This window comes from Hylobates moloch, unplaced genomic scaffold (genome assembly GCF_009828535.3).
Source record: "Hylobates moloch isolate HMO894 unplaced genomic scaffold, HMol_V3 SCAFFOLD_6, whole genome shotgun sequence".
Classification (NCBI taxonomy): domain Eukaryota; kingdom Metazoa; phylum Chordata; class Mammalia; order Primates; family Hylobatidae; genus Hylobates; species Hylobates moloch.
Genome location: NW_026652281.1, coordinates 135,323,949 through 135,351,843, shown reverse-complemented (window position 1 = coordinate 135,351,843; position 27,895 = coordinate 135,323,949). Strand labels below are relative to the sequence as shown.

Below are 27,895 nucleotides of genomic sequence, written 5' to 3'. Positions count from 1 at the left end.
GATGGGTTTTTGGTGTGGATGTCCTTTCTGTTTGTTAGTTTTCCTTCTACCAGACAGGACCCTCAGCTGCAGGTCTGTTGGGGTTTACTAGAGGTCCACTCCAGACCCTGTTTGGCTGGGTGTCAGCAGCGGTGGCTGCAGAACAGCGGATTTTCGTGAGACCACAAATTCAGCTGTCTGATAGTTCCTCTGGAAGTTTTGTCTCAGAGGAGTACCCGGCCAAGTGAGGTGTCAGTCTGTCCCTACTGGGGGGGTGCCTCCCAGTTAGGCTGCTCAGGGGTGAGGGACCCACTTTAGGAGGCAGTCTGTCCGTTCTCAGATCTCCAGCTGCGTGCTGGGAGAGCCACTACTCTCTTCAAAGCTGTCAGTCAGACAGGGACATTTAAGTCTGTGGAGGTTCCTGCTGACTTTTTGTTTGTCTGTGCCCTGCCCCCAGAGGTGGAGCCTACAGAGGCAGGCAGGCCTCTTTGAGCTGTGGTGGGCTCCACCCAGTTCGAGCTTCCTGGCTGCTTTGTTTACCTAAGCAAGACTGGGCAATGGCGGGCACCCCTCCCCCAGCCTGGCTGCCACCTTGCAGCTTGATCTCAGACTGCTGTGCTAGCAATCAGCGAGACTCCGTGGGCATAGGACCCTCCAAGCCAGGTGCAGGACACAATCTCCTAGTGTGCCGTTTTCCAGGCCCGTTGGAAAAGTGCAGTATTAGGGTGGGACTGACCCAATATTCCAGGTGCCATCTGTTACCTCTTTCGTTGACTAGGAAAGGGAACTCCCTGACCCCTTGCGCTTCCTGAGTGAGGCAATGCCTCACCCTGCTTCGGCTCATGCACAGTATGCTTCACCGACTGTCCTGCACCCACTCTTTGGCACTCCCTAGTGAGATGAAACTGCTACCTCAAACAGAAATGCAGAAATCACCCGTCTCCTGTGTCGCTCAGGCTGGGAGCTGTAGACCGGAGCTGTTCCTATTCGGCCATCTTGGCTCCACCAATATTATGAATTTTCATATGAAATTCAAACTATTTCCAAAGTTAACTTTTTTCTCCATTCCTTTTAGTGTGATTAAGCTATTCATTTGTAATACAGTTAGAGTTCATTTGTATTTTTATATTGTAGTTTGGATCCCACCTCCATCTTGATGGATTTTAACTATTTTTTTAATATGTGAAAAATTATCATGGTTCTAAGAGTTAACGCTATATAAAAATGTATACTTGAAGAAGTATTGCTCCCCACTTATCCTTATGCCCCATTTTCATGCCCTCATTCTTTTCACCTTGTTACCATCCATCCACGTTGATAAGCAGTCTAATTAGTTTCTAGTTTATACCTTCTGTATTTATTTTGCCCAAATGAACAGATACATGTATATGTTTAATATTTCTTTCTCCCTTGAAGAGTATAAATATTCTTTTGACCTTTGAAAAGATCACTATTTTAAAAAATAAAATAAAAGATAAACTCCCTAACCTAATGAAGAAAAAGAAGACACAAATATTAAAAATAAAAATCATAAAAGGGAAATAACTTCAATGTAAGAAATAATTTTGCATAAATCAATGTCAATAAGTTTGAAAGCACTGATGAACTGGATAATATTCCTTAACAACATATTTTATCAAAACAGACCTCAGAAAGGATAGAAAAATGTAAGCAGTATGATTTCCAAATAAGACATAGAGGAAGTTGTTTGGCTATAACCACTACCTCCATCCCGCCCCAAACCACATGTCCAGATGATTTCCCAAACCACATGTCCAGATGATTTCATGAGGGAATTCTTTCAAATCTTAAAAAGCAAATAATTTCAATTCTACCTAAAATGAAACTAAAGCCTAACAAAAATTGAGCATGTGCACCTACAGACACACAGACACACAAGCACACATGCCCACACAAACAAGTAAGAAAATGATAGGTCAATCTCACTCATGAGTATTGATCCCAGCATTTTAAATAAACATTAACATACATAATCTAACATCATATTTAAAAAAATGCAGTTGAACAAGTGGGGTTTATTCTAAGAATTCAAGAGATTTTCAATATTATGATATCTATTAATCATATCATAATATGACCTATCACACTAATAGAGATATAAGCATTAAAATATTATAATTATCCCCATAAGTGCTAAAAAGGCATTTGACAGAATTCAATCATTCTTCACAAAAACATTTAATAAAATAGGAATAAACTATATTTTATCTTGAGCCAATGGTCATTGGAAAAATACTAGACTCATTTTGTGCAACAAGTGTTCTATTGGCATTAGACTCATGGGTCACTCATCCACTAAATTCCAGGAGGAAATTTCCCCAATTATTATAGAAACAAAATATACCTCATGCATTCCCAAATGCCCCCCAACACCACGGATTTAAAGTAAAAATCAAGACCAACATGCACTATCATCACACTATCCTTAACATATTATTAGAAATGCTGGGCAACATAATTAGAAAAGAGAAAGAAAATAAACGTATGAAAATTAGAACTAAGGTAAACCTATCACTTTTTGCAGATTACATTTATGTACCTAGAAAACCTAAGAGAATTAACTAAAATGGCTACAAAAAAATAAAAATAAAATACTTGAGTAAAGTAACACAACTCAGTAACAGAAATCGATAGCCTATATGTATAAACATATGAACAAATACAATGACCAATTAAAAGACATGATGGAAAAAAGAACTTATTCACATAAGCACAACACAGATAAAATACTTGTATGAAATTAATTACAAATATTGGACACCAAACAAGAAAACTTTAAAACGGAACTGAATGGTACAAAATATTGCTAGAATAAATTAAAACTGTATTTATAATATTAATGAATAGAAATATTCAACAACATAAAGATTACTATTCTTCTTAAATTCATTTATAAATGTAATATGATCCCAATAAAAATACAAGTTTTTTTGTGTGGTTGGTTACAGATAGATATTCTCACTCTAATCATCCTATGAAAATAAATAAAGAGAAATAATTGCTAGGAGAACTTTGTATGGGTGGGGGGATCTCTTTAAAGAACAATGAGAGCAGTGTACCCTTATTACATTAAAATATAAACACTTTATATTTCAAAAAAGAATAATACAGCCACTAGAATAAACAGAAAGACCAATGAATTAGTATAAAAACTCCATAGAAGGTGCCCAAATACATATGAGAATTAGTGAATAATAAAGAAAGCAATTCAAATAAGTTGGAGAAAAGCTAGATTATTCTATAAATGGAGTTTAAATAACTCTGAGCATAGAAATCTTGAAAAAAAATAAAGCTGGAACAATAGTTTACACCATACAGCAAGGGAAGTTCCAAACGGACTTAAAATTAATTTAAAAAGAACCAGTAATTCATTTAAGTACTAGAAAAAACATGGAAAATTCATTTATAAACCTAGAAGAAAGAAGGGCTTTCTAACTACTACTCAAATCCAGAAGTCATAAATGCAAAATTTGCTAGATACACTTTTAAAAAATTCCTTCTGTGTGGGAAAAAACCAAACTTTTAGAAGTATCAAATTGGGAATAAATATTGAAATTCAAACCACAGTCATAGGCTTATTGCCTTAATATATAAAGAGCTCCTAGAAATGGATATGCTAAAGGCTGATAGCTCAATATAGAAATGGAAAAGTGATATGAACAGAGTTTACATAAAAGGAAACAAACATGGCTCTCAAGAACATAAAAACATTTTTCAAAAAAGATTTTCAACCTGCAGCCAACAGACAATGGCAGATCCCCTCCTGATGTTTATACTCCTGTGAAGTTCCCACCCCTTGAGTGTGGGTGGAACCTGTGACTTGCTTTAACTAACAGAATATGGCACAGATGATGGGATGTCACTTCCATACACCATTACAAGAGACTCCATCTTATTCGTAGACTCTGCAGATACTTTTTTTTTTTTAACTTGTATTTTAGGTTGAGGGGTACATGTGCAGGTTTGTTATTTAGTAAATTGCATGTCACAGGAGCTTGATGTACGTATTATTTTGCCACCCAAGTAATAAGTATAGGACCCAATATGTAGTTTTTTTATCCTCACCCTCCCCCTCCATCCTCAAGTAGGCCCCAGTGTCCCCTATTCCCTTCTTTGTATCCATATGTACTTAATGTTTAGGCTCTCACAAGTGAGAACATGTGGTATTTGGCTTTCTATTCCTGTGTTAGTTCACTTAAGATAATGGCCTCCAGCTGCATCCATGTTGCTACAAAGGACATGATCTTGTTCTTTTAATGGCTGGGTAGTATTCCATGGTGCATATGTGCCATATTTTCTTTGTTCAGTCTACCATTGATGAGCATTTAGGTTGATTCCATGTCTTTGGTATTGTGAATAGTGTTGCAACGAACATACGAATACCAGTGTCTTTGTGGTAAAACACTTTATATTCCTTTCGGTATACACCCAATAAAGGGATTGCTGCATTGAATGGTAATTCTGCTCTGAATTCTTTGAGAAATTGTCAAACTGCTTTCCATAGGGGCTGAACTAATTTACATTCCCACCAGCAGTGTATAAGCATTCCCTTTTCTCCACAACTGTACCAGCATCTGCTATCTTTTTGACATTTTAATAAGAGCCATTCTGACTAGTATGAGATGGTGTCTCACTATAGGTTTGGTTTGCATTTCCCTAATGATTAGTGATGTTGAGCATTTTTTTTAATATGCTTGTTGGCTGCATGTATGTCTTCTTTTACAAGGTGTCTGTTCATTTCCTTTGCCCACTTTTTAATGGAGTTGTTTGTTTTTTGCTCGATTTAAGTTTCCTATAGATTCTGGATATTAGACCTCTATCAGATGTGTAGTTTCCAAATATTTTCTCTCATTATGTAGGTTTCTGCAGAGACTTTCTACATTGCAGAATAAATAAGACAGCCTGTTGGAAGGCCCATGTAGTATGGAACTGAGGGCAGCCTCAGAAGTGGCCACCAGCTGATAGCCAAGAGCCAAAAGGAAGCCGGAGCTCAGTCCTACAACTGCAAAAAATATATTTCTGCCAAAAACCTGAGTGACATTGGAAATGGACTCTTCTCCAGGTGAGTCTCTAGATAACAATTCAGTCCTCACTGACACATTGATTGCAGCCTTACAGAAAACCCAGTTAAGCTATGCCTGGAATCTAGAGCCACAGAAACTGAGAGATAATAAATGTCTGTTGTTTTAAATCTCTAAGTTTGTGGTAATTTTGATGCAGCAACATAAAATGGAATACAAGCCTAACATCATGAGATAACTACAAATTAAAATTAAAATGAGGTAGTATCCATCACTGTTACACAATCACAAAAATCCAAATGTTTGTTAATATACACTTTTGCTGAGCCTTTGAGAAAATATACCCTCTCATATATTGTTAGTAAGAGGGCCAGCTAGTACAATTCCATATCAAGGGTACTTTTGCAATGTCCATAAAAATTATAACTACTTTTTGACCAAGTGATTGCAGTTCTTGGAATTTATTCTGCCAATACACTGGCTCACAAATACAGTGCACTACATTTGGGTATTATTTATAATAGCAAAAAATGGAATTTATTGGGGATTATTATAGCAAAAAATTGAATCATTCTAATTGTGTATGATAAGAGAATGATTAAACAGATTACAGTACGCTCATATAATAGAACACTATTCAGCTATAAAAAATAAGATAAAATAAATAAACAAGGAGGAGACATCTGGTCTCCAGAAGAGGAAAAACGCTGAACAAACTGCAAATAAACAACTTTTCTGAGATACATCAGAGATCTGAGGTCACAGGGCAAATTGTCAAACTGTCACCCAAAACTGGAGAGAGAGGAGAATACAGAGAATCAGACTTAGGATAGCAGCTATAGCTGGAACCTGGTAGGAACATTCAAAAGGTAATTGACTAATTGCTGCAGCCTCAGCTTGGACTAGCTTGAGATATTAAAAATCCCTGGTGCTCAGCCTTAGGGGGACCCCACACTTTCATGAGTTTTACCTCCAAGAGCCCCAGTAGGTTACCAGGGTGAAGATGGAATAGGGGAAATACCCCTGATCTGTCAGTTTAGGGAGGGGGAAAGTAACCATTTTGAAATACACCCAGAGCATTGTATTCTGATTAGTGAAGATCTATCCTCAATGGAAACTATTTTACGGGAGCCCAACTAACTTCAGAGGTGAGAAACACCTTGTAGCCTCTGCCAGCCTTCCTGACTCACCTAACCAAGAAAAAAAAAAAAAAACCAAGATGCATTCGTGAATGTTACAGAAGAAGGGCATAGGTCCACTAAAAGACTAAGACCTAATCATAGGTATATAAAATGCTTCCCCACATCCCAAACCTTACCATCACATCAGCAGGGCTCATGTGTAATAATGAGGGAGTATAGCTGAAACAACTGCAAAGCTCAGACTCTATTTAAGAAGGAGTATCTCAGCAAACTCACAGATACACAGGGAGACAAAAACAAGGACACTACAGGGAATTTTAGCCATTGCAAGCAGTAAACCCAGCCTAACTTTTAGCCAGATCAACATAAAATCTCACACTAAAGGATTGTTTATCTCAGTTCCTTTTACCTAATATACTGTCTAATTTTCCAAAAAAATTTAAAGGCATGCTAAAAGGCAAAGAATACAGCTTGAAGAAACAAACCCAGTATCAGAACCAGACTCAGATACAGCAGAGAATTGGGAAATATCAGACTGGGAATTTAAAATAACTGATTGGTAAGCTAAGGACTCTCACAGAAAAAGTAGATGACATGCAAGAAGAGATGGGTAATGAAAGCAAAAAGATGGAAACTTAGCCGGGTGCAGTGGCTCACACTTGTAATCCCAGCACTTTGGGAGGCTGAGATGGGTGGATCACTTGAGGTCAGGAGTTCGAGACCAGCCTGGCCAACATGGTGAAACCCTACCTCTACTAAAAATACAAAAATTAGCTGGGCATGGTGGCCCATGCCTGTAATCCCAGCTGCTCGGAGGCTGAGGCACGAGAACCACTTGAACCCGGGAGGTGGAGGTTGCAATGAGCTGAGATTGCACCACTGCACTCCAGCCTGGGAGAGTGAGATTCCATCTCAAAAAAAAAAAAAAAAAGATGGAAACTTTAAGAGGGAATTTTTTTAAGACAATACTCAAAACCACTGTAACAGAAATGAATAATGCCTTTGATGGGCTTATGTGTAGACTGGATATAGTTGAGGAACCAATCAGTAAACTTGAAGATATGCCAATAGAAACTTCTCAAACTGAAAAACTAAGAGAAAAAAATTTAAAAAGAAGCAGAATATCCAAGAGCTGTGTAACAGTTACAAAAGATTACATATCTGTAATGAGAATACCAGAAGGAAAATAACAAGAAAAGATCAGAAGAAATAATAGGTAATAAAAAAGCAATAATAAGTAATAGTGAAGTAATAACGGAGGAGAATTTTCCAAAAATAATGACATACATCATAAAGATATTATACTCAAATTGTAGGAAGTCAACATAAAGAGAAAATCTTGAAAGATACATACACACACACACATACACAGAGAATATGTGCCCATGGTTTAGTGTTCATATAAAAGTGAAATTAAATTAATGATCTACGTATATTGCAAACTCTAGGGAAAACAATGAAATAATTTTTAAAACAAGTATAAAGGATATACTAAGATAGGAGAGAAAATGAAATTTAAAATGTTCAATTAAAGCCAGTGAAGACAGAAGAAAAAGTGGAAGACCAAAAAGAAATAAATACTAAGGGTAATGACTACAAAATAGTTATAAATGGGACCAATATCAATACAACTATATCAGTAAGTATTTTAAATGTCAATGGTCTAAATACACCAATTAAAAGATAGAGACTGCCAAAATGGATTAAAAAAACAAGACTCAATTATATGTTGTCTATAAGAAACTTACTTTAAACATAAAGACACAGAAAGATGAAAAGTAAAGGGATGGAGAAAGACATAACATGCAAACACTAATCAAAATAAAGCAGGAGTTGCTATATTAATTTCAGACAAAACAGACTTCAGAGAAAAGGAATTATCAGAGATAAAGAGGGACATTACATAGTGGTAAAAGGGTCGATTCTCTAAAAAGAAACAGTAACTCTTAACATGTATGTGCCTAACAACAAAACATCAAAAAAAAATGTGCAGCAAAAAGTGATAGAACTGCAAGGAAAAATAGATGAGTCCACTATTGTAGTTGGAAACTTCAAAACTCCTCTCAGTAATTGACAGATCCAGCAGGGAGAAAATCTGTAAGGGTATAGTCAAACTGAACAGCACCATCAATCAACTGGATCTAATTGACACTTATAGAATACTTCATCCAAGAACAGCAGAATACACATTCTTCTCAAGCTCACATGGAACATTCACCAAAATAGGCTACATTATGGCCATAAAATACATATCAACACATTTAAAATAATAGAAATCATGCAAAATATGTTCTCAGACCACAGTGGAATTAAACCAGAAATTAAAAACAGAAAGATAGTTGGAAAATCCAAAAATATTTAGATATTAAACACTCTTCGAAATAACCCATGAGTCAAAATATCAAGAGAAATTTTTAAATATTCAAAATTAAATGAAAATACAACTTACCAAAACTTTTGAGATGAAGAGAGGACCCAAGATGGCTGACTAGGTGCAGCCAGGAAGAGTTTCTTCCACTGAAAGACCACACCATCAAGAAGAATGGCACACTCTGAGCAGATCTTCGGAAGGAAGGCATTGAGAATGGACAAAGGGAGGACAAATACTCTGGGCTGAAGAAGGAGGAAGCTGGGAACCCTGCACAAGACTGCCAAACACCAGGACTCATTTCTGGCCCTGCACAGCTCTTGGGGAAAAGATTAGTTAAATAGGCATGAGTGGCCCACTTTCACCATGAACCTCCAGAATCCTAACTGCAGGACACCTCATGATCCCCATGGACATTTGAGCTGGCAGGAAGTGCTGCTTAGAGAGTTGGCAGGAGCAGGACTCCAGCCTTGAAGGAGCCCAGAGGGTATGACATGGGAATGGCTGAGTGGAACCCAGCAAGGAATGCCCATCCCCCAAGGCTTGTCACATTCCTGTAGGTGGCTTTGGCCTTTGTTGACTGTCAGAAGTGGACAGGACAGTGATATCTTGCCATGGGATGGGACCAGTATGATCTGAGCAACCCCCCCCCCCACCCACCACCAACCAGGGTTCCTGCCTGGCTGCACCCACTTGCAACCTCAGATGCCCAACTAGGGCACTTCCCAGTGGCAACCACCATAGCTCTTTCACTGGCATATTCCACTTAACCATCAGAGAGCTTTTTGCAGATGGGTCCCCCACAATGCGCATTCGCATGTAGTCTCTCCACATTGCTTTTGCCAGCATGTGCACGTTTGCAGACCTCATTGTCATCACCTCACCTCCACTAGTGCATATGCACACAGATCCCACCACACCAACACCACAGGTACACACACACAAGCATGAACCCTGCTGCCATCATCCTAATGAAGTGCTTTTCCTGGCACTGCAATCCCCCACCACCCCAGCCCCCTGTATTGAAGTGCTGTTGCCACCAGACCGGAAACACCTTGGCCCCTTCATTGCAGCAGGTACTTAACTTCGAGCAGCCAAACAAACCCATGGGCATGGTCCAAGCCCTTCAGGGCTACAACACACAGCTCAGGAGTACTGAAATGAGATTTGGCCCTCTAAAACCATCCAAAAACAAAGCCAGTCATCTAAACCAAACTTATACTACAGACAAATCCTCCAGAGCATCAGAGAATACAAAGGCAAAAAGCACCACCCAAAGAATAGCAATTTCAAAGATTAAAGGAACATCAGTCCACACAGATGAGAAAGAACCAGCACAGGAACTTTGGCACTCTAAAAGCCAGAGTGTGTTCTTACCTCCAAATGATTACACCAGCTCCCAAGCAATGGTTTTTTAATCAGACTGTGAAATGACAGAAATAGAATTCAGAATCCAGATGGCAATAAAGATCACTGAGATCCAGGATAATGTTGAAACCCAATTGAAGGAATATAAGAAATCCAGTAAAATAATTCAAGAGCTGAAAGATGAAATATTGTATGATAGAGCTGAAAAATGAACAGCAAGAATTTCATAAAACAATCAGAAGTAATAACAGCAGACTAGACCAAGCTGAGGAAAGAATTTCAGAACTCAAAGACTCTGAGATGGATTCTTCAAATCAATTCATTCAGACAAAAATAAAGAAAAAAGAATTTTAGAAAACGAACAAAACCTCCAAGAAGTATGGAATTACGTAAAGAGAGCAAATCTATGATTCACTGATGTCCCTAAAGGGGTTGGGGGGTGGGGGGCAAGCAAATTTGAGACTATTGTCCACAAAAGTTTCCCAAACCTCACTAAGAAAGGTCAACATTCAAATTCAGGAAATTCAGAGAACCCCCACAAGATACTGCACAAGACAACCATCCCCCAGACACATAGTCATCAGATTCTCCAAAGTCAACCCGAAAGAAAAAATACCAATGAAGAGAACCCCATCAGGACAACAGTGGACCTTTCAGTAGAAACCCTAAAAGTCAGAAAAGATTGGGGGCCTATATTCAGCATCCTTAAAGAAAAGAAATTCCAGTGAAGAATTTTATATCCAGCCACACTAAGCTTCATAAGCAAAGGGGAAATAAAATCATTTTCAGACAAGCAATTGCTAAATGGAATTAATTACCACCAAACCTGCCTTACAAGAGGTCCTTAAGGGAATGCTCAACATGGTAATGAAAGACTGTTACTGGCCACCACAAAAACAAGCTTAAGTACAAAGACCGTGGACACTATAAAGCAACTACACAATCAAGTCTACATAACAACCAGCTAATAACACAATGGCAAAATCAAATCTGTACATATCAATATTAACCTTGAACATACTTGGGCTAAACACCCCACTTAAAAGGTATGGACTGGCAAGTTGGATAAAGAAGCAAGACCCAATTGTATGCTGCTGAGAGGTGACAGCGTGCTGGCAGCCCTCGCTCACTCTTGGTGCCTCCTCTGCCTGGGCTCCCACTTTGGTGGCACTTGAGGAGCCCTTCAACCCACCACTGCACTGTGGGAGCTGCTTTCTGGACTGGCCAAGGCCAGAGCTGGCTCCCTCAGCTTGCAGGGAGGTGTGGAGGGAGAGGTGCAGGTGGGAACCGGGGCTGTGCACGGTGCTTGCAGGCCAGCACGAGTTCCGGGTGGGCGTGGGCTCGGTGGGCTTGGTGGGCCCCGCACTTGGGGTGGTCCCCTGGCCCGCAAGCCCCAGGCAGTGAGGGGTTTAGCACCTGGGCCAGCAGCTGCTGTGCTCGACTTCTTGCCGGGCCTTAGCTTCCTCCCCGCGAGGCAGGGCTTGGGACCTGCAGCCCGCCATGCCTGAGCCTCCCCTCCCTGCTGTGGGCTCCTGTGTGGCCTGAGCCTCCCCGACGAGTGCCACCCCTGCTCCATGGCGCCCAGTCCCATCGACCACCCAAGGGCTGAGGAGTGCAGGCGCATGGCGCAGGACTGGCAGACAGCTCCACCTGTGGCCCTGATGCGGGATCCACTGGGTGAAGCCAGCTGGGCTCCTGAGTCTGGTGGGGACTTGGAGAACCTTTATGTTTAGCTAAGGGATTGTAAATACACCAATCGGCACTCTGTATCTAGTTCAAGGTTGTAAACACACCGATCAGCACCATGTGTCTAGCTCAGGGTTTGTGAATGCACCAATCGACACTCTGTATCTAGCTAATCTAGTGGGGACATGGAGAACTTTTGTGTCTAGTTCAGGGATTGTAAACACACCAATCAGCACCCTGTCAAAACGGACCAATCAGCTCTCTGTAAAATGGACCAATGGGCTCTCTGTAAAATGGACCAATCAGCAGGAAGTGGGTGGGGCCAGATAAGGGAATAAAAGCAGGCTGCCCGAGCCAGCAGTGGCAACCCACTTGGGTCCCCTTCCACACTGTAGAAGCTTTGTTCTTTCACTCTTTGCAATAAATCTTGCTACTGCTCACTCTTTGGGTCCACAATGCTTTTATGAGCTGTAACACTCACCACGAAGTTCTGCAGCTTCACTCCTGAAGCCAGCGAGACCACAAACCCACCAGGAGGAACAAACAACTCCAGACACGTCGCCTTAAGAGCTGTAACACTCACCACGAAGGTCTGCAGCTTCACTCCTGAGCCAGCGAGACCATGAACCCCCCAGAATGAAGAAACTCCGAACACATCCAAGCATCAGAAAGAACAAACTCTGGACACGCCGCCTTTAAGAACTGTGACACTCACCACGAGGGTCCATGGCTTCATTCTTGAAGTCAGTGAGACCAAGAACCCACCAATTCCAGACACACTGCCTTCAAGAGGCCCATCTCACATGCAGCGACACCCATAGGCTCAACGTAAATGGATGAAGAAAGATCTATCAAATAAATGGAAAACAAAGAAGAGCAGGGGTTGCTACTATTATTTCAGGAGAAACAAAACAAAACAGACTTTAAGCCAACAACTATCAAAAAGAACAAAGAAGGGAATTACATGGTAAACAGTTCAATTCAACAAGAAGACTTAACTATCCTAAATACATATGCACTCAGTACTGGACACCCAGATTCATAAAACAAGTTCTTAGAGACATAAGAAGAGACTTAGATAACCACACAATAATAGTGGGAGGTTTACTGACACTATTAGATCATCAAGGCAGAAAACTAGAATTTGGGACCTAAACTCAACACTTGACCAAATGGACCTAACAGACATCTATAGACACTCCACCCAACAACAGAATATACATTGTTCTCATTTCCCCATGGCACATACTCTAAAATCAGCCACATACTTGCCATAAACAATTTTCAACAAATTCAAGAAAACCTAAATCATACCAACCACACTCTTGGATCACGACACAACAAAAATAGAAATCAATACCAAGAAAATTTCTCACAACCATACAATTACATGGAAATTAAATAACTGACTCCTGAATGACTTTTGGGCAAATAACAAAATTAAGCCAGAAATCAAAAAATTCTTTGAAATTAATTAAAACAAAGATAAAACTTCCAGAATCTGTGGGACACAGTTAAAGCAGTGATAAGAGGAAACTTTACACCACTGAACACCCACATCAAAAAGTTAGATTTCAAATTAACACCCTAACATCATACCTACAGGAACCAGAAAACCAAGAGCAAACCAACCACAAAGCTAGCAGAAGAAAAGAAATAACCAAAATCAGAGATGAACTGAACAAAATGGAGTATTAAAAAACCATACAAAAGATCAATAAAATAAAAAGGTGGTTCTTTGAAGGAATAAATAAGATTGATAGACTGCTGGCTAGACTAATAAAGAAAAAAAAGAAAGAAGATCCAAATAAACACAATCAAAAATGACAAAGGTGAAATTATGACCAATCCCACAGAAATGCAAAAAAAAAAAAAAACCCTCAGAGACTATTATGTGTACCACCCACACAAACTTGAAAACCTAGAAAAAAAGGGATAAATTTCTGGAAACATACCACCTTTCAAGATTGAACCAGGAAGAAACTGAAATCCTGAACAGACCAATAACAGGTTCCAAAATTAAATAGTAATAAAAAACTTACCAACCAGAAAAAGCCCTAGACCAGACAGATTGACAGCTGAATTCTATCAAATGTATAAAGAATTGGTACCATTTCTACTGAAACTATTCCAAACAATCAAGAAGGAGGAACTCCTCCCTACCTCATTCTGTGAGGCCAGCATAATTCTGTTACCAAAACCTGGCAGAGATACAGCAAGAAGAAAAATCTTCACACCAATATCCATGACGAACAGAGATGCAAAAATCCTCAACAGAATGCTAGCAAACTGAATCCAGCTACACATCAAAAAACTAATACACCATGATCAGGTAGGATTTATTCCTGGAATGCAAGGTTGATTCAATGTATGCAACATAAACAACATATGCAAATCAATAAATGTGATTTATCACATAAACACTAAAATCAAAAAACACATGAACATCTCAACAGATGTGCAAAAAGCTTTTAATAAAATTCAACATCCCTTCATAATAAAAACTCAATAAACTAAGCCAATCAAAGAAACATACCTCAAAATAATAAGAGCCTTCTGTGGCAAACCCACAGCCAACATCATACTGAATGAGCAAAAGCTGGATACATTCTTCTTGAGAACCAGGACAAGAAAAAGATGCCCACTGGCACCACTCCTAATCAACATAGTCCTGAAATCCCTAGCCAGAGCAATGAGGCAAGAGAAAGAAATAAAAGGCATCCCAATAAGGAAAGAGGATGTTTAACTGTCTCTCTTTGTGGATGATATGATTCTATAGCTAGAAAACCCCATAGTCTGCCCAAAGGCTCCTAGATTTGATAAACAACTTCAGCAAAGTTTCAGGATACAAAATTAATGAACAAAAATTAGTGGCATTTTATGTGCCAATAACATCCAGACTGAGAACCAAATCAAGAATGCAATTCCATTCACAATAGCCACACAAAAAAACAAAATACCTAGTAATACAGCCAACCAGGGAAGTGAAAGATCTCAGCAATAAGAATTACAAAACACTGCTGTAAGAAATCAGAGACAACACACATGAAAAAACATTTCATGTTCATAGATAGAATCATATTATTAAAATGAACATATTACCCAAAGCAATTTACAGATTCAGTGGATTCCTATCAAACTACAAACAACATTTTTCAAATAATTAGAAAAAACTATTCTAAAATTTGTGTGGAACCAAAAAAGGGCCTGAATAGCCAAAGCAATACTAAGCAAAAAAAAAAAAAAAAAAAAAAAAAAAAAATGCCAGAACCACATTCCCTGACTTCAAACTATACTACAAGACTACAGTAACCAAAACAGTATGGCACTGGGACAAAAACAGACACATAGACCAACGGAACAGGTTAGAGAACCCAGAAATAAAAATGAACACCTATAACTATTCGACCTTTGACAAAGTCAACCATAACAACCAATAGGGAAAGGATTTCCTATTCAATAAAGGGTGCTGGGACAAGTGGCTAGCCATATGCAGAAGATTGAAACTAGACCCTCTTCTTTCACCATATACAAAAATCAACTCAAGATAGATTAAAGACTTAAATGTAAAACCTAAAACTATAAGACACCTAGAAGAAAACCCAAGAAATACTGTCCTGGACATAGATTTCTTGATGAAGACTCCAAAAAGCAATTGCAACAAAAACAAAAATTGACAAGTAGGACCTAATTAAAGAACTTTTGCACAGCAAAAGAAACTATCAGCAGAGTAAACAGACAACCTACACAATGAGAGAAAATATTTACAAAGCATGTATCCAACAAAGGTCTAATATCCAGAGTCTATGCGGAACTTACACAAGTCAACAAGTGAAAAACAAGTAAATCCACTAAAAAGTGGGCAAAGGACATAGACACTTCTGAAAAGAAGACATACATGCAGCCGACAAGTATATGAAAAAATGTTCAACATCCCCAATCATTAGAGAAATCCAAATCTAAACCACAATGAGATGCCATCTCACACCAGTCAGAATGGCTATTATTAAAAAGTCAAAAAATAACACACTGGTGAGGTTGCAGAGAAAAGAGAAAGCTTACACACTGTTAGTGGGAATGTAAATTAGTTCAGCCACTGTGGAAAGCAGGTTAGAGATTTCTCAAAGAACTTAGAACTACCATTCAACATAGCAATCCCATTGTTAGGTATACACCTAAAGGAATAGAAATCATTCCACCACAAAGACACATGTACACTTATGTTTATTGCAGTACTATTCACAATAGCAAAGGCACGTACTCAACCTAGATGCCCATCAATGGTGGACTGGATAAAGAAAACATGCTACATATACATCATGGAATACTATGCAGTCATAAAAAAGAATAAAATTGTGTCCTTTGCAGCAACATGGATGCTGCATGTTTAATCCATACCCTTTACACAACAGAGTAAAGAAGTCATATGACTATACAAATGAATTTTGAAAAAGCATTTGTCAAAACCCAGCACACATTCATAATAAAAACTCTCAGCAAGCTAAGAAAAGAGGCAAACTACTCCAACTAAATAAAGAGTATCTATAAAAACTCTATAGCTATCATCATACATATGATGACTTTCTAGATACTTTCTCCCTAAGAATGGGAACAAGGAAAGGATATCCCCTCTCACCATTTGTCCTAGTCCATCAGGGCTGCTGTAACAATTAACCTTAGACCGGATAAATTACAAACTACAGAAATTTCATTGCTAAAGGGGCAAACACTGGGTCCCTACATGGTAGAAGGAGAAGCAAGCTTCCTTGTACCTCTTTTTTAAGGGCATTAATCCCATTCATGAGAGCAGAGCCCTCATGACCTCATTACCTCCCGAAGGCCCCACCTCTTAATACTATTGCTCTGGGGATTGAGTTTCAACATACGAGTTTTTGAGAGACATACACATTAAGACCATAACACCACTTCTATTCAATATCCTACTAGAAGTCTTAGCTAATGCAATAAGACAAGAAAAGTAAGAGATATACAGATTGGGAAGGAAGAAATACAACTGTCTTTTTTTCACAGATGACATGATTGTTTATGTAGAAAATTTAAAAAGAAATCAGCAGAAAACATCCTGGAACTAATAAGTGATCATAGAAAGGTTGCAGGATGCAAGGTTAATACTCAAAATTAATCACTTTTCTATATAACAGCAATGAACAATTTGGATTTAAAATAAAACACACAACACTATTTACATTAACACTTCCCCCAAAGTGAAACAGTTATATATAAATATAGCAAAAATATGTGCAAGGTCTATATAAAGAAAACTTTAAAATTCTGATGAAAAAAATCAAAGAAAGTCTAAATAAATGGAGAGATAGTCTATATCTGGTGTAGGAAGACCCAGTATTTTTAAGTTGTCAGTTCTTCTCAAGTTGATCTAGAGATTCAACACAATCTCAATAGAATCCTAGCAAGTTATCTTGTAGATGCCAAGAAGAGTGATTCTAAAGTTTATACAGGAAATACAAAAGACTCAGCATAGCCAACATAACACTGAAGAAGAACAAGTTTGGAAAGGCTGACACTTCACAAATTTAAGATATACTATAAAATGACAATAATCAAAATAATGTGGTATTGATGAAAGAATAGACCTGTAGATCAACAGAGAGCCCAGAAACAGAACCACACAAATAAAGCCAACTGATCTTTGACGAAGGAGCCAAGGTAATTAAATGACAAAAAAAAAAATTCTTTTCAACAAATGGTGAAAACAACTGGGCATGTACATACAAAAATAAATAAATCTACACAGAGACCTTACACTTTATAAAATTAACTCCAAATGGATCATAGACCTAAATGTAAAATTAAAAACTATAAAACTCCTAGAAGATAACATAGGAGAAAATCTAAGCGACCTTAGGTTTGGCCTTGAGTTTTCAGATACAACACAAAAGCGAAATCCATGAAAGAAAAAAAAAAGGATGTTGGATTTCATTAAAATTTAAAACTTCCGTTCTTCAAAAGACACTTAAAAAGGAAAAGGTAAGTCATATACTGAGAGAAAATATTTGCAAAACATATCCGATAACGGAGTTATATCCAAAATATACAAAGAAATCTTGCCAGGCACAGTGGCTCACGCCTGTAATCCCAGCACTTTGGGAGGCCGAGGCAGGAGGATCACCTGAGGTCAGGAGTTCGAAACCAGCCTGGCCAACATGGTGAAATCCCATCTTTACTAAAAATACAAAAATTAGCCAGGCACGGTGGCAGGCGCCTGTAATCCCAGCTACTCAGGAGGCCAAGGCAGGGGAATTGCTTGAACCTGGGAGGCGGAGGTTGCAGTGAGCCGAGATTGCACCATTGTACTCCAACGTGGGCAACAGAGCAAGACTTTGTCTCAAAAAAAAAAAAAGAACTGTTAAAACTCAACAATATAAAATAACAAACAAACAAATTTAGTGAGCCAAAGATCTGGATAAACGTCTCACCAAAGGATCTATACAGAGGCAAATAAGTATGCGAAAACATACTCCACATCATATGTCATCAGGGAACTGCAAATTACAACAATGAGACACCACTACACACCTATTAGAATGGCTAACCTCCCAAAGACAGACCACACCAAATGCTGACAAAGACGTGGAACAATAGGAACTCACAGTCATTGCTGGCGGGAATGAAAACTGGTGCAGTCACTTTGGAAGACAATTTGGCAATTTCTTCCAAAGCAAAACTTAGTCTTGTATGATCTAACGATTACACTAGTTAGTATTTATGGAAATGAGTGAAAAGCATATGTCCACATAAAAACCTGCAAATGAATGTTTATAGCAGCTTTATTCATAATTGCCAAAACTTAGAAGCAACTAAGATATCCTTCAATAGGTAAATAGAAATTGGTATATTCATACAATGGAATATTACTCAGTAATACCAAAAAAATACTAAGCCACAAAAAGTCATGAAGCAGCCCTATACGTGTGTTATTAATTGAAAGATGCCAGTATGAAAAGGCGATATATTGTACGATTCCAACTAGATGATATTCTGGAAAAGGCAAAACCATAGAGACAGTAAAAAGATCAGTAGTTGTCAGAGATTTGGAGTGAGGGAGGAAGGGACAAATAGGTGGAACACACAGGAGATTCTTAGGGTAACGAAACTATTCTGTTTGGTACTGCACAAGAATGGATACATAACATTATCCATTTGTCTAAACTCATAAACGTGTACAGCACACCAGTGATCCCTAGTGCAAATTGTGACTTTTACTACTGATAATGTATCAATACTGATTTGTCAATTGCAATACATATTTATACTCAATTTTTCCATAAACCAAAAATCTTCCCTAAAAATTGTCTATTAATTTTTTTTAAATAATGAGAAATCTATATATTTATATGGAAAGATCTATCTGATACATGGATAAGAGAAAACAGCAAGAGTAGAACAGTGTAAAAATGTGTTGCTTTTACATAAACATAGGGGAAAATAAATGTACATTCATATTCGCTTGTTTATCCATAAAAAGCATTGGAAGAAAACCTATGGAACTAATAACAGTGGTTACCTGTGGGGCTGACTGTTGAACTGACTGGAGGAGGGAGAGTTATGAAAGAGAGAATATGTGAATCTATGTCATGTGATTGTAGCATTATTTATTTTCTAAATTATATATTTTTTAAAACAAGCCCCTCAGAAGGTTTGTCTGAGCTCTGGGGAAAGCTGCGCTTGAATGTCCTGGAACTAATATTTTTATTTAACACTCTGAATAACCCTCCGGAATCTACCCTATAGAAATTCTTTCATGTGTGCACAGTGTGTTCAAAGAAACTACAAAGATATTCACTGCAGCATTATTTGTAATAGACAAAATTTTGGAAACATCTTAATATGTATCAACAGTAGAAGTGGTTAAGAGAATAGTACTAGAGACGCACTAGGCACTGTGATGCATCAGTTAAAAAGAATAAAATAACTTTGTATGAGTTATTGAAAACATCCATGATTTATTGTAAAGAAAAAAAATTAAGTTGCAGAAAAACATGGACAGAAAACTTTTTAACTATAATATGATTTTGTTTGTAAATGTAATAAAGATCTTGATGGATATACAACAAACTGAAAACAGTGCCTACCTCGGGGGAAGTTATAAGGGTAGGAGGGGAGAGTCCTGCTTTTTACTCTACTTCCTATTGTTTGACTTTTTTTCTTTGCAACTATGATGTATTGCTTTTTATACATGAATACATACATAACGATTTTTAAAAACCCAATGGAGTGTTCGTGTCCAGAAGCAGCAGCCATCTCAGGGACTGTTTGTCATTACCTCTATTCATCTCTTTCGGACCAGGAAGGGCTGAAGGAACCTCAGTGTTCTCTGTAGCATTGTTAACCAGGGCACTGAATCTAACTTGCCATACCCTGTAATTGGATCCTTCCAGTAAAGCTGCCTCAATAAAATGTCCCAAGCGCAGCAGCCAAGTGTTTAGGAGGCACACAGGACCCTGGTGGCAGCCTTGGAGGTAGGGGTGGGAGCCGGGGCCTGGGGCCTGGGTCTAAAATGCTGTAGGAGGCATGCATTAAAGTCCCAGCAAGCTTAACTAGCAACAGAGGGGCATGTCTGCATTTTTCATGCAGGCTTAGAGAGACTTGTTTGCAAGGCTCAGGATCCCTGGTGAGCAGTTTTCTGTGGCGTCAGTTACAGCACAATTTCAAAAGTATTAATGCAATGAGACTTTTGTATAACTACATTAGGAAAAGGAAAAAAATTAACACTGGTTTCTCCAGCAGGCATTCACAACTGCGAATAATGAATATATCTCAAGAAGGAAGTGATTGTGGATAATTATCCCCTAAATCCCACCGCATGCAATACCAAAAATGATAGGCAGAGAGGGGCGGACGACTTCCTCTTTGCTTGGTCTGTAAGCACGATGTAAGTTCCATTCATATGGTCTTTCCTTTTATTGTTTCATCTCCCAGGGGCCCTGAATTCTCTTGTGATCTAAAGAATAAGCTCTCCATCACAGCCATTTTTTGTTTTAAGGTTTCAAAACCCAAGAGCTGAATCCAGATGTGGCCTTTTAAGTCAAGCCAGCTTGGAGTCACAGACTGTTGGTGCCTAATGCTTGTCTGTCTCAGTTCCCCTCCTTCACAAAGGGGGAGTAAAGGTCTTCAGATACGAAATTACATGGAGGTGTCAGTCACAGAGGAGGGACCTGAATTTTGGCCTCCAGAAATTCCATTCCAGATTTCTGAAGCCATGTGTTTATTCATTCTTATCCTCACTCATTTTTTCATTCAACAAATTCTTCTTGAGTGCCTACTATGTAGAGAGAAGGATAGCATTAGAGTTTAAAGTGCTAATTCTGGAAACAAATTCCTTAGGTTTTCATCCTAGCTCCAATGCTTATTACCTGTGTAACCTTTATCGAGTCACATAACTTCTCTATATCAGGTTACCCATATTTAAATGGAAATAATGGTGGAACCTACCTCATAACGTTGTTGGGAAGACTAGAGGAGTTGATATGGAAGGGACTTAGTATATGGTATAATGATTGCTACTGTTGTCATATTTTTATCATTATGTACCCAACATTATGCGGTGGATTCGGAATACAATGATGAACAAAACAGAAAGGGGCTTACTTTCATAATATGCATTGACTAGTGGGGAGAGCTGGGACTTAATCTAATCAGGATGGTCAGACAAGGCTGACCTGAGGAAATGATGCAGTTCTGAAATCTAAAGGAGTTAACTAGGCTAAATGGGAAAGGAAAGTTTTCTGAGTGAAGGAAAAAAAAAAAACGTGCAAAGGTCCTGAAACAGCTGGAGCATAGTTTTTTACAAAACTGCAATACTGTGTGTGTGGCTGGAGCATAGATATCAAAGAGAGGGCAAGATGAGGTTGAGTCCTGTTAAGTGTCACATCTCCTAGGACCTTGCAGACCACTTTAATGGGTCATCATTATCCTAGAAATAATACGAAGGAATTGGGGGGCTTTAAGCAGGGAAATGCCATGATTAGATTTCATTTTAGAAAGATCTCTCTGGGTGCTAAACAAAGAACAGATTGGAAGAACGTCCTTTCTCAAATATCCAGTGTCTCTCTTTGTTGACAATCATGGTAAATAAAGGGAAGGCATGCATCCAGGGGAAGAAGTCAGTGACTGTCTTCACAGAGAGAGGTGCAGAGAGGTTGGGTGGTGGGAGAGGGCCAGATGGGAGGTAAATTTTGCCTGCTTGCCAACTTAGAGAATTGCACAGCCAGTCTTTCTTCTTTAAATGGTCACCATATTGAATAGCAAGAAGAGTAATTTTTTTAAAAAGCAAAGGAATCTCATTCTGGACACCTACAGCAAAAATGGAATTTGTTAGAAGATGTGGAGGCATCCTAGGATCAAAGGGAAGGCTGCAAAACCAGGCTTAAAATGAACAGAATCCAAAACAAGGCTTAAAATGAACAGAGTCCAAGCAACTCCAAATCATTGGTAGAGGAGCCAATGAAGAAGAAATCTTCACCTGTCTGGTCCTCTTCTTCCCTGCCCATTTTTTTTGGAATGGTTGCTAAGCAGCTAAAACCCAACAGGTGTCCACTAGAATATTCATTCATGGAAGCATCTTCCTCTCCTCACACCTAATCACCTAATCATCTCCACCACAACCTCTCCCAACTGTTGCCAACACATCCCCACAGACATGACAGTTTTCGCCACTCTCCAGATTCCCTGCCATCAGATCCGCCTTTGTAAATGATAACATGCAGGGGTGCCTCCACATTCCACTCTTCGACCATGGGCTCCCACTTTGTTTCCAAATTTCTGTTTTGCTTTCTGCTTCCTGATGGTAAACACCCATCTGTATTTTGAATTTTTTTAAAGGCAGTGACAGTAACCTGATTGCTGGCTACGTTCGGGGATATGTGGTAGGGTCAGAGAAAGACCATTAGGTTTGCACATAGAAAACGAATTCTGGCTTCTGCTCACTAATTATGTGACCCTAAATAAGTCACTTACTCTCTCTGAGCCTCAGGGTCCTCATCCATAAAATGGGCATGACAACAACAGTTACTTCACAGATTACAGGACAATCAAAAGAAATTGTGAATGTGAAAACACTTTAAACTAGTGGTTCTCAATACTGGCTGTGCTTCAGAATTTCTTGTTGTTTTGTTTCCTAAAAGACGACTTTCCCAGACCTACTGAGTCAAAATATCCAAGGGTAAACCTCAGACAGCTATATTTCTAAAAAGTTTCTAAAGTGATTCAAATGTGCAAGCAGAGTTAAAAAAACATTCTGGGTATAACCTTTTGGATGCATGCTGCTGTCCAGCAACACTGACCCCACTGTGGTCTGGCTACTACGTTCTATCCCTTCTCCCTCCTGTTATTCCTAGGCATCTCCAAACCATCCTCTGCTTAGACTTCCTGGGAAGCCTTCAGTGATTGTAAATCAGACACATCAATGCTCCACTTGAATACGTTCAAGTGCCTCACAGTGTTCTTAGGATGAGGAACAGATGATGACTTGAGGCCCTGCAGGATTTGGCTGTGCCGACCTCTGACCTCAACCCCTCTCACTCCCTCTTCTCCTTGTGTTCTGGCCCACAGTTCTTTCTGGTTCTCCAACACACCAGGTTCCCTTTCCCTGGGGTCCTTTGCACTTGGTGACCCTCCTGTCCAGAATGTTCTGCTCCATTCCGCTGGATTTTTCTTAATGTTGAGCCAGAGGGAGACCTACCAGACCATCCAACTTCAATTACTCTCTCCTCACCTGTCACCCTCCATCCATCACAGCGCCTGATTTATTTTCTTTAAGTCACTTACCCTTCTCTGAGATCATTCATTTATTCATTTTCTTACTTCTATCCATTTTTCCTGGCTAGAATGTAAGTTCTGCAAGAGAGGGATATTTCAAATATAGGTGATTGATTTATCTGTAATGCTAAGATTGGCTGGCACATAGTAGGTGCTTAGTAAACCAATCAGAGCATGAATAAATAAATGCACATTTTGTTATCTAGGGCAAAGGAGACTCATATCTTACCATCCCCCGATGGTTTAGCCAAGCTATAAAATGACCAGAATTTCTACTTTGATTCACCTTCCAGTTGCTGAATTGCAATTCCCAAAATTCACAGCCAAGCACTATCAGGTGACCATAGACTCCAAAAGGTATCATAAATTGCTTCATATGTGTTCTTCTGGGGCTTAGGCAATGAACTTGATATTTACTGTTTGGCAAAGTCTTTCTGTTTTACTTTGTTGGTAGGTGTAAGTTGATTTTTGCAGCCAAAAACACCTCTTTCTGGCTGGCTTCCCTGTTTTTCCTCCTTTTACTAGCATACCCTGGAGTAGTATAACCAAGCTGAGGTGAGTTATGTGCAGGGAAATGGGCCTTAATGAATAGAAAATCCATGGAATTCATTTGATGTTAGCACATTAACACTCTCTTTGCCAAGTCTTCCAAATTTCAACTTTTCTGCACAAAAAATAAAAATATTGGAGGAAGGTATATCTCTTTTAAGACCATGATCTTGGAATTACCTAAGCAATTCTATACCCTTTTTTGTAGTGAAATGTGCTCAAAAGCAGTCAACCGTCATCAACAAACCCCAGACCCAAATGTCAACAAGCCCCATTGGCATAATATACTGGCAGGGGCTTGGGCCATGACGTCGGGTATACTAGGTGCTGTGGCTTATTGGCTGTGGATCTGGGGCAAGGAACTTAGCCTTCCTAAGTCTCAGGTTCCTCATCTGTAAATTCGGGTCAATAATAGCACCTGTGTCGTATCATTACCCATTGATAGGATGAAATAAAATAGATGTCAGGTGCCTAGCATATTACTAGCACAGAGTAACCATTCTATGCATGTTAGCTGAAAACTAAATAATTAACTAAATAAGTGTCATTCCCCTGTCCCTCCTTTTTACTCCGTTTCCCTACCATGCTCTTCCATGCTATGCTCTCCTTCAAGAACGCTGAATGATGGGATCGATTTGGAGAGAAAAATAGGCCAAGTTATAATTGAGGTCCAGCCTGGAGCCTAGTCTCCTGAAAAACAACTATCATTTTCATATCAGAAATGCCCTGATATACTGTAGAACATAGTCTCTCACCCACCAAATAGAAATAATAATATACCCTGTAGGCTGAATATGGAGTCGAATTATTCTCACGAATCTGTTTCCTGCAAGATCTTTTGCCAGGTCCTGGACATATTACATTAAAAAAGACATGGGCCCGCCCCCACGGATCCCACAGACTCACTTCAAATCTCAATTCTGTCTCTGCCTGGCAAATAAGTGAGCCAATCACTGGGCTTGCTGAGCCTCAGCTTTGTCCTTTAGAAAAGGATATCTGGCCTCCCACACCCTCTGTGCTGAATGGGACTTCAATAAGATAAAGCATTTCTAGTGGTGAGAAGCCAACTCTGGATAACTTAAGCAGGAGGGTATTTTTAGAAGTTTATCACGTTACTCAAACTACCAACCCAAAGGCTGGAAAACACACAGTATCCAAGGGCCCCACAGCTACTTGCAAAAGAAACACCTGCAGAGAACGTAGTCACTGCTAGACACCAAGGCCCTCACCACAGAAAGTTGCAGCCACCACCATGAATAATTAATTCCCTCCAAATTTACATCCTGGCTCACAACCCAAAGGCCAGAGAGGAACATCCGGTTGTCTAAGCCTAGATCGTGAGTCCACTCTCCAGCTGCCAGGGGTTGGGGAGAGGGAAATCGAGACACTGTCAGTTTCCAAAGTGGGAGGCAAGCACTGCCTTCCTCCATCCCACAGGTTGGAGGGGTATGTGGGTGCTGAGCAGTACCCCAATGCCAAATATCCACTGAAGGATATGAAAGTACTTTGCACACCACGGATAGCTGTGTCTTTCTGAATCATGCTGATTAGGCAGAGTTCAACCACCTATGAGTAGGGCTAATGAGGACCACAGACCTCAGGAGCACGTTCATTGTGCTTTAAAAGAAAGAAGAATGAATTATCCATACTAAAAAGAGATTTACTGTAAGAGCCCATGGGCATTTCCTAGAAAAATTCCAATAGTTTCATGCTGTTAGGACAAGGCATTTGTGTAACTTCTACAGGGGAAATGGCTAATATTCACTAATATCAACCTGTCATCTCGTTACTATTGATCAGCACTGGCTGGCCACCGGCATGTTGGGAGGCAGCTGGTTCCTCAAAGATCGGCCCTGACCTGAAAATCCTCCTGCCCAGTGCCAGGTACTTTCTGAGAGCTCCAGAAAATTCTCCAGCCAATGATGTCTTCCCCTATAGCCTCCTCTGCCTCAGAGGGTGGGGAAAAAAAAAAAGAGTGACTCCATGTATGAATTGAGAGAGAGAGGTATTTTAAACACCGCTGGGCACTGTCTTAACAGCTGCCTTCACTCAGTAAATATATTTGTTACACAGTGCCAGGAAATTGTGAAGGAGAGAGCAGAAGAGGGAGAAACAATAGCTATCTTTGGAGCCTGAAGTCTTGCTTGGAGTCGCTCACCACCCTGGCACCATGCCAAAAGCACGCTTTTCCCCACCTTCTCAATCCTCCAACGTACCCCTGCATCCTTTTATAATAAGCAGCCTTGAGTGCTGTCATTTAATACCCATACACAGGGCTCCCCAGAGCTTGGAAACTCTTGCAACTGTCTCCTTGATAGGCATCTAAGAAACAAATGAGGAGAAAGGATGTCTAAAGGCTCCATTAACATTGTTAGGTTAGAAACGTTGACAATAAGTCGATGCTTTTTGACATGACTGTCCTGGTAATGAAGGGACATTTCTACATGACTCTTCCTAATGTAAGATAAGATATGGATGGCCTCTGATTTTTCTGACACATGTCCAATATATCAAAGGGGTGGGGACTGGTATAAGAAAATGGGTTGTTTCAGTGACACATTAATAGAAGCCCTGGTTGGGAGATTAATGATAATGCTACCTTGGGCTTGAGTGTTCTGGCAGCTCACCTGGGAATGTAAGCTGGAATTCCTAGAAGAGGGGGTTAGAAAACCCAGGGGCCTCCACTTAACACCCAGATGAAGTTCCTTCATTTGCCCATAGAATCGTAGAAAACCACACGGAGGAGGGGAATTACCCATGCTCTAGAATGTTATTTTTCGTCTGCCTCTGGCTGGGTTATGGGTGGGAGTAATTAGGTGGGCCTGGTTCTGACCTGTCAAAAAGAATGGATCTGCTGAGATTGGTGGCAGACCCCTTCAGCAGGCAGGAATGAGGCTGTGTGGGACAGTAGACTAGCCAGGCTGGCCAGGAGGCTAGAGCAGGGAAAGCTGGCCCCCATAATTGGACAAGAATAGAACAGAGACTCCAGAAGCAGAAGTTGAAAGACCAGCAATTTCAGCATCCAGTGATCTTTCCCCAGACACTGAGCCTGCCCCACAGAGCTCCAGGAGTTCTTAGGAGGTCACATTTGGTAAATAGAAACAGAACTAAACAAAACCCAGCCTCTGTGCTCCCAACTCACCTCACCCTGCCCTACTTTTTCCATAGCATTTAACCATCTTCCAACATATAATATAATTTACTATCATGTTATCTTAGGTGTAGACAAACCTCAGGGCATGGCTCTTTGCTTTGTGTTCCAAGGCCTACAACAGTGCCGACATACAGTAGGCACTCAATAAATACTTCCTTGAAAAATTACTGATTTTAAAAATTGCTAAAAGTCAGCCTGGCGCGGTGGCTCAAGCCTGTAATCCCAGCACTTTGGGAGGCCGAGGCAGGCGGATCACGAGGTCAGGAGATCGAGACCATCCTGGCTAACACGGTGAAACCCCGTCTCTACTAAAAATAACAAAAAATTAGCCAGGCATGGTGGCGGGCGCCTGTAGTCCCAGCTACTCGGAAGGCTGAGGCAGGAGAATGGCATGAACCTGGGAGGTGGAGCTTGCAGTGAGCAGAGATCGCGCCACTGCACTGCAGCCTGGGCGACAGAGTGAGACTCTGTCTCAAAAAAAAAAAAAAAAATTGCTGGAAGTCAAATATTTCCTTTTTTATTTTTTAAGGACAGGGTCTCACTCTGTTACCCAGGCTGAGTGCAGTGACACAATCATGGCTCACTGCAGCCTCAAACTTTTGGGCACAAGTGATCCTCCCACCTCAGCCTCCCAAGTAGCTGGGACTACAGACCATACTCAGCTAATTTTTTTTTTATTTATTTTTGTAGACATGGGGGTCTCACTATTACCCAGGATGGTCTCGAACTCCTAACTTCAAGCAATTTTCCTGCCTCGGCCTACAAAAACACTGGGATTACAAATGTGAGCTAACACACTCAGCCATCAAAT

At 39.8% G+C, this 27,895-nt stretch overlaps 1 long non-coding RNA gene across 1 annotated transcript in view; it reads left to right on the top strand.

The window, feature by feature from the left end:
• The window catches only part of LOC131383815 (uncharacterized), a 97,685-nt gene extending 71,796 nt beyond the window's left edge, over positions 1–25,889 (top strand). Inside the window, exons 5-7 of the long non-coding RNA XR_009214153.1 lie at positions 4,860–5,062; positions 20,352–20,496; positions 22,961–25,889. This is a non-coding gene — a long non-coding RNA (uncharacterized LOC131383815). The remainder of the gene's footprint in view (positions 1–4,859; positions 5,063–20,351; positions 20,497–22,960) is intronic.
• The last annotated feature ends 2,006 nt before the right edge of the window (positions 25,890–27,895 follow it).